Raw genomic sequence first — 8,907 nt, 5'->3', positions numbered from 1 at the left:
GATAGGTGACATATCCCAGCCTTCCGTAAAGAAGCCTTGTGACCTACATCATAATCACTTAGCCAACAATCCTTTATGTCTATATACTTTAAACGCATGCCTCTAAGCTTACGCACCCTGGTCGATATTAAATATAGTCTAGCGTAGTACCCTAGCTAGAACACTACAACGCAGTTGGCCAAAGGAGCGATTCAGTCTTGTCGGAATTGCACAGAGACAAGAGGCTTAGTTTCTTCAGCTGTTGGTGCATAGGGAGCTGTGGAAAGATTGTGGATTGGGAAGTTGGTGGGGTGTTGTTGTTGTCGAAACAAAACAGTACCTAACGGAATAGAACAAAGGTAGAGGGATTCGTTGCCTTGACGGATTTCTAGACAAAAAATCCAGATCCGAGTTGCAGTTGCAAAGAGGATTGGAGAGGAGCGGTTCGACAGTTGGCGGGAAAATTTCCAGCAGGGAAATTGAGACTCAGAGGGAGTCTAGGAGAGAACTTCCGAGATGGAAATCGAGACTCAGAAGGAGTCTGGGAAAGAACTTCTAGGAGGGAAGTCGAGACTCAGAAGGAGTCTAGAGGAGCCTGTTCCTTAGAGGGTTTCTTGCATCAAAGAAATCCAGATCCAAGTTTTGTTAGGGCAACAGCGAAAGAGGGAGAAGAGAACCAGTTCGATATTCATTTTGGCGATATAAAAGCCACATCTCCAGGAGGGAGGTGGGTTGACATCGAGCTGTACCCAGGAGGACTACAGAAGATGAGGGGCAGGATCCTTGAGGTGCCTAAACTCTTGGATCATATCTGGCTACGAGAGCCCCGAATGAAAGTAGCAGGATGACGGATGTCGATAGAAGCAAGATGCGGATGGAGCGACAAGGCAGTGTTAGAGTGCAAAGGTCTGTAGCAACGCAGTGGAGGTTGTAGCAATGCAAGAGGCAAAGAGATGGTTGCAGCAGTGCAGAGAGGCACAAAGGTGGTTGCGGCAGTGCGAGAGGCACAGAGGTGTTGCAGCAGTGCAAAGGGAGCACGAGATAGCAGCAGAGGTAGCTTCAACATCAGGGGGCTTCTAGCCTGACAAGGATGTCAGTAGTTGGTTAGACCAGTTACTTACTTCTCGATAACTAAGTTGTAGTGCAGCAATTAGTAGTGGTAGTGTTATGGGCAGCATGATGAGAGAGAACTGCAGTGCAGATGCAGTTTTGGGAGGAAGGACCAGCAGCAGCACGGATTTAGAGGCAGCTGCAGTACAGATGTAGCAGTGGCAGTGGCAGTGCCATGGGCAGCAGTACAAGAGGCAGCAGCGCAGAGGATGTTGGGCAACAGGCCAAGCATCAGCACAGGTACCGGTGTCGGATGATGAAGGTGATGTTCAGTGGTGGAGCATTAGTAGAGCACATTCCTCGCTAAGAGGGAGTGTTGATTTGTGGTAGCATCGGATGTGCTCTAGCCATGAAAATTGGTGGAAAGGCTAAAGCACATAAGATCTCCAAGACCCAGAAATGGTTTGGGGAAATTCCACCCAGTTAGAAGGATATTAAAATAATTAATATTTTTAATGGAGTTCCTAAGTTTAAACTTAGGAAAATTAAAATATTAATTGGTATTAATATAAAACTGGGTGAGAATGTTCTAAATAACATGAATCAAGCCAAATCTAATCTTAGCGGTTGATTAGAGACTTAATCTCGATCGTTGAAGACTCAACATGAAAAGCATAAGAGGAGGCTTGAGGGTCAGTTGGAGATACACCAAGATTGATCAGTCAGTTCGATTTTCTGAAGCGGGGTTTGCTGAGTAAATTCGAACAAGTGATCAAAGTTGCAGCAAGGGGCAATGAGTGCATAGCAAAGGGGCAGAGATAGTGTCAAAGAACCAACATAGAGATTGAGGAGACTACGCAGAGCCAGCAGGAGCCACGCAGAGGGCCTGAGTGACTACGCAGAGGCTAGCAGGGCTTGCGTGGGTGACGCAGAAGGCTAGAGAGCCAGCGCAGAGCAGCAAAAGGCTGACGCAGGGGGTTTCAGAGTGATGCAAAGGCCAGGAGGGCTAACGCAGAACCTCAGAGAAGCATTGGAAATATTTTCGTGGAACAGACTTGCTGAATATTAGATTCCAAAGAGACATATTCCTGCCAAATAGATATCTCTGTTGGGTGAGCCAGTTTGATACCCTAGTTGTACTCAAGAAACCTACTTAATAATAAAACCCTCAGAACTGCTGCACCGGTTTTCCCAAGTTGGGTTTTTCCAGGTACGATTGTCCAAAAATAACAGTGTCCCTTGTGTGTTTACCGGTTTTCCCAAGTTGGGTTTTTCCAGGTACGATTGTCCAAAAATAACCGTGTCCCTTGTGTGTTTGTCTGTTATTTTCAGTTGATGATATGTAGATAGTTGAGACTGCATTTGTGTTTATTTTCAATATTTATATGGTTAAATAACTTGTTAAAAATAAACAAGTAGGTGAAACAAACCAGATAATGCAGGAAGAATTTCTAACTTGTTAGACTTAGAAATTTCAACAAAATAGCCCATATCAGTTAGTGTTAATTTAACTTTGGTTAAATATGACTAAGCAACGGAAGTAGCAGAGTCTATTTGGAGTGTTGAAAAGGCATATATATATATATATATATCTTCATGGTACATATATTTGTCTTCGTGGTACAATTTGCAAAAACAAAAATCTTAAACCCTAAAAAACACATTTAATGGTAAAGCCAAAATTGTAAGCACTAAATAGCCCACAATTACATAATTGTGTAGCATAAAGTGAATTAAATTAAACTATGCATACCTACCAATTACTTTTTGTTTGCACCCACTATAGTAGTGGAATTGCATGAGTTGGGTTCTCTAGGTTTGCATTAATTTCCTGATCCATCTAGCCCAACAAAAATAAAACCAAAAAATCTAATGAGAAATATTTTAAAACCACAAAATCTCATGAAAAATCTTAACCCTCGCATCCTACCAACCTAACCCTCGACAAACCCCAAATCCAGAAGAGGAAGGGTCATCAGCGACATATAGAAAATCTAATGGAACCTAATTGGGTGCACATAGAAGATGTGAATTCCTTAGATACACAAAAGGAGTGGTACATCCGAAACACAAAGTGGGCACACAATTGAAATAGTGTATCCCTACTACTCAATAAGTCAAGCAAGCAAAATGAAAAGTTGGCATTTTGTATCTCCTAATGTTGAACTGGTTCCACACCCTGAAGTACCTTCTACTAACCCAAATATGTACCATCAATTACAATAAAATTTAGATAACAGTTACAAGAGAATATCAGGGAGTATCTTGAGGTCAATTGTATCCAAGTCAAAGTCGACCTCATAATACTCTTGGAAGACATGACCAGGGGCATCCACATGAGTATCTGTATGGATACCCATCTTCATCTCAAAATTGTTTGCAATGGACCAATTTTTCATGCATCCAGCTAGCCAACGATAATGGCCCAATCCCTCTGAAGAGTCCCAAACAGACATATCTTCTTAGTAATGCATGAGATATGTCGAAAATTTTGCCATGGTCTTCTGAAGCATAAATACCCACATCACATATTCCTAAATCATTAATCGGGATACATAACAAAACCACATTAGGAACACATAAACACTTGTGTAATGACCCCGGTCATCTTGCCAAGTATGTAGACATTGTCCAAATGGTACCAGTTTTGGTACTACATGTATATAGTGTAAATGTTGTCATGGTCACCTTGATATTGTAAATATTTTTGTTATCCTGGTACACATGTTGAAGGATACATTCATATGGCTATTGTGAACACTTTATTAGTTAGCCAGGTATACATGACCCTAAAAATTATTCTTAACAACTAACACAATTTGAGACACCAATTAAGGAAAAGAAATAATGGTAGGGTATGACATTATTTATCAATAAATATTTCTTTCTATGTGGCTCTGTTTTAAAAAACGGTTGAGCCGTCTCCGAAATGGCCAAGCCAATCCGAGCCAACCCTTGACCGGTTCGACTCAGTGAAGAAAATGGTCAGAAGGTCGGGTTGTTATCGAATCAACTAAGCCGGTCACCGACTCAACTGGTTGAGTAACAACCCGCCCAGCTCGGTCGAGCCCGTGAAAACTTGACCAATTTAGCCAGTGATGCCAATGCACGACATATTTGGCTTTTGGGGGTGGGGGGAATGGACCCCTCACTGCAATCTAATTTGGTTTTAGTTATGTTTGAGGTCCATTTACCTCTCCTAATCTTATAAAAGCTATCCAACCCCCTCACATTTCCTCACAGCATTGCATTTGTATGAGAATTTGTGAGGAGTTTGTGTTAAGTTGTGGAGTTTGTTTTTGGAGCAGCAGTGAGGAGGAACCTTGAGCAATCATTGGAGCAGCAGTGAGGAGGAACCTTGAGCAATCATTGGAGCAGCAGTGAGGAGCTTCTTGGGCAGCCATTGGGGTAGCATTGAGGAGTTGGTTTGTTGGAGTAGCATTGAGGAGGCGGTTTGTTTTTCCACTTATAAAATATGTTTTTGCTGCTTCTTTTTTGTGAAAATTTGGAAATTGAAAAGAATCTTTTTGTAAAAGGAATGAACATTGAAGCAATGTTTTTTTTGTTTTCATTTTCAGATCTTTTACTTTCATTTCCAAGTCCAAAAATGGCTCCTAGAGTGAAATATGTTGCTTGGGCATATGCTGAAATGACTGATAATCAAATGCATTGAAAATTGTCATAAAAAAACTGAGGGTGGAGGGGGCATTCATGGGCTGAAACAACACTTGGATGGTATTAGAGGCCAAATTACTCCATGTGAAGCACCATCAGAACAAACTGGGGAGATTAGAAAGGAGTTGCTAGGAAACTTTGAGAAGTTTGAGCAAAAAAAAGCTAGGAATAAAGAAATAGAGGATAAAAATTGGGAGGAAGAGTAGTATACAACAAATGATGGCTGCCAACCCCAATTTTGATTATGAGAGCTCTTCATCTATCCCTTGCACTAATACATCCTCTCACTTTGTTCCTCCCTCTTTGGGGTCTATGCAAGAAAAGGGTAAGGGTAAAATGAAAAAGAGGGGTGGTATAAAAAATTATTTCACCCCTCCTCTCCGTAAAATGCACATGGGCCTCAAGCTAGTAGATGTCATATCCAACCCTCTTTAGATGATCATTGGAAGAAAGAATTGAGAGAGACTGCCTGTAATTACATAGCTAGATGGTGGTATGATTCTGATATCCCCTTCAATGCTTCTCATTCACCATATTATGAACCTATGTTTGATGCCATATTTGCTGCTGGAAAGGGCTTCAAAGACCCTACTTTGCATGAGTTAAGGGGATCTCTTTTGCAAAAAGAAATTTCCTCCATTGATGAATATTTGAAAGATTTCAAAAGCTCATGGGCAAAAACAGGATGTACCATCATGTCAGATGGATGGACTGATCAAAGGAACCGTACCATCATAGAGTTTCTTATTTTTTGCCCACAAGGAACCATGTTTCTAAAATCAGTTGATGCATCTGATAGGGTGAAAGATGCACACTTGTTGTTTCAGCTTTTGGATGAGGTTGTTGAAGAGGTGGGGCCAGCTAATGTTGTTCAAATCATCACAGATAATGCCTCTAACTATGTTCTTGCTAGTAAAAAGTTAGAGGAAAAAAAAAAACCATCTTTTGGACCCCGTGTACTACACATTGTATAGACCTCATGCTTGAGGATATTGGCAAAATAGATTGGGTCAAGAACACTATAGAGCATGCCAAAAGCATAACAAAATATATCTACAATCAGTGATGGATTTTGAGCCTGATGAGGAAACAAACAGAGGGCGGGGATATTATTAGGCTTGTGTAATAACCCTTATCAGGAGTACACCCCAAACATAAGCAAACTCCAACCAGAGATGGACTGGGAGGGAATTTACCAGATATGTCACCTCTAAAAAGAGGACGAGATCCAGAGGCTGCCTAGCCCTTTCTAGGCTCTGTTTAAGAGTATAATAAAAACACACAAGTGGTATAATAGCTGAGAATGCTCAAAGAGATACAAATAGCAATGATACGATATATATCAAATAAACCATAAGCAGATACACAAGAAATGCAGAGAGAATGCTAAGCCATTTTAGTATACTGAGTAATAAAATGAGTAGAGGAGGTGATCAGGAAGATGGCACCTCTACTTGCACAAGGCAAGTGAAGAAATACACTCAGAATAGCAAAGGAATGGCCCTTCTCTGATCTACGTCCAAGCTGTTATTGCTAGAAATCAAACGAGGGTTTGGGGTTGCTCCCCTCCTCAGAAAAGGCTAAAACTCTGGAATCGGACTCTACTCAAGAAACCCAGAAAAACCCAGAAAGCGTTTCTGGAATGGCCGACCCCAAAAAATCACCCCCTTGGGGTTCTGCGCAGTCTCTCAGTGCTCTGTGCTGCCACTGAATGAAACCCTCTAGATATATGCCCGAAACCCCTGCCAAAACTCTCCAGATGCAAGGGCTGATCCCCTGCTCTATCACTCAGCACAAATCAAACCCTCAACTAGAACTGTGTCCCTCTCTCAATGCTACGCAGTCCTCCAAAAATGCATCCCTCCCTCAGTGTTGCGCAGTCCTCCAAAATGCTAATAGAACTGCTGCTGAAATGTTGATGTATCTACTACTGAAATGCCAATGGAAATACATTGCCCGAGCAGGCACTCGAAGTCCCCCGGGGCTAAGGGTGAGATCTCTAAACGGAGACACTCAATGCACTAAACAGTGCTGCAAACTAGCTAAACAGCCAGCGTGCTCTAAGTCGAAATGACTATCACCAATGCTCATAACTGAATGATCAAAATGAGGGGGCTCCTCTCTCTTTTATAGCTTCTGCCTCTCTCAATCCCAATGCTCACCTCCTCCTGCGTGATTCCCCTTTTTGCCACGTGTTCCTCCCCTCCTGCGCAGTCCCTCCATGTGTCTACGTGGGCTCCATTTCTGCGTCCTCCTTTTGGCCCCCTTGGCTCTCCCTTTAAGTCACAAAGTTGTGGTACTAGGAAGTGACTTTTATTCTAAAAGTGAGTTATGTCCCCCTTTCTCACTTTTTTATTTACAAAATAACGATAGAAGACAAAAATTGGCAAAATCGAATATTCCAATTAGCTGGGGCTAATTAGGAATATTACAGCTTGCCATCACTAGATTTGCAACTCATTTTTTGACATTGCAATCTATGCTTTCCCAACATAGAAACTTGCAAAGGGTGTTTTTCAGTTATGAATGGAATGAATGCCAATGGTCTCGCAAACAGGATGGCAAAGATGTGAAAAAGAAAGTAAATGAAGAAAAATTTTGGAAAAAGGCAGCAGAGATTGCGAAGGTTGTTGAGCCACTGGTTAAGGTGTTGCGGTTTGTGAATGGGGAAAAATTGGCTATGGGCTTCATTTATGAGGCTATGGATCAAGCAAAGGAGCAAATAAAGGTAGTATACAAGGATAGAGTAGCTAAGTATGGGCCCATTTGGGCAATCATTGATGAAAGATGGAACAATCAACTTCATCGCCCTATACATGCAGCTGGGTATTTTCTGAACCCAAGGTATCATTATAAAGCTCTAGAGGCAGATGCTTTGACTGGGGAGGTTAGAGATGGATTGATTGACTACATTGACCGCATGATCCCTAAGGAGAGTGATCAGATGGAGATACACCGACAGATCACTTGTTTCAGTAAAGCCACAAGTACCTTTGGCAAGAACCTAGCAAAGATTGCAAGGGAAGCAGATGAGCCAGGTAAACAAAAATTTCAATTTTCAAATTCTTATTTTGTTAAATTGTTTATAATTTGAAAGTTGGATATAATTTGTTGAGCTAAATCATTACACTACTATGTTTTTTGCAGCACAAAGGTGGGAGGCTTTTAGTAGCCATTGTCCTCAATTGCAGAAGTTTGCAATCCGTATTTTGAGTCAAACTTGTAGTGTTATTGGGTGTGAGCACAATTGGTCTGTCTTTGAGAGGATTCACACGAAGAAGAGAAATTGTTTGGAACAAAAATGGTTAAATGATCTAGTCTATGTCCAATACAACCCCCAACTAATACGCAACCAATTGCTGAACAAAAGACTTGATATGGAACCCATTGTGTTGGAAGATATTGATCCAGCATCAGATTGGGTAGTGGAGAGTCATACAACAGAGTTTGATTATGATGAGGATATTGGTCTTAATTTGGATTAACATATGGAGGCATTAGTTGAACATAATGTTCAATTGAATGCAAATCCACTTGTAACAGACACATGCCTGAGTCCTCCAATTGCAAGCACTTCCTCTACTAAGCCACGACGGAAGCGCATATCTCATCTATCTCAGCGTATAGCTGCTGTGCCTGCTAATGCTACTACTTCTACAGTTGCAATTGGAGATGGTGATGAGGAGGAGAAGGAGCCATGGGTTCCCTGTCTAACTCTAGTTCAGAGTCTAAGCCAGATGATGTTGGTTTCTCTAGCAGTAGCCAGTAGTACTGGTGACTAGTGATGTTTTACAGTTCACTTTCGTTGTAGAGGCCATTTAGACCCTCCTTGGTTATGTGTTTTTGTTTTGATCTCTATATCATGTATGTATTGCACAGTGCACTGGGTGCCATTTTGATATAATGGATATATTCATGAGCCTACTTGATCATATGTTGTGTTCTCTCTATATTCTAATGCTTTGTGTTTGGAAACATGAATATCTTTAATATTATGTTTTTTCATAAATAAATAAAAAAATTTAATGTATTTTTTACAACGACCGAGTCATTAAAATCAAACCGGTCGAGTCGATACCGAGTCGGAGTTGGAGTCGGAGCCGACCCTCGACCATTTCCGAATCCGAGTGGATTTTTTAAACCATTGTTATGTGGTACATATTAAGGTTATAGGCCAAATTTTGTATCAATCATTAGGATGGA

Source organism: Pinus tabuliformis, chromosome 5_1 (genome assembly GCF_031772625.1).
Source record: "Pinus tabuliformis cultivar Carrire ecotype Pingquan chromosome 5_1, CPIR1, whole genome shotgun sequence".
NCBI classification, from domain to species: Eukaryota; Viridiplantae; Streptophyta; class Pinopsida; order Pinales; family Pinaceae; genus Pinus; species Pinus tabuliformis.
Note: the sequence above shows the minus strand (reverse complement) of the source record.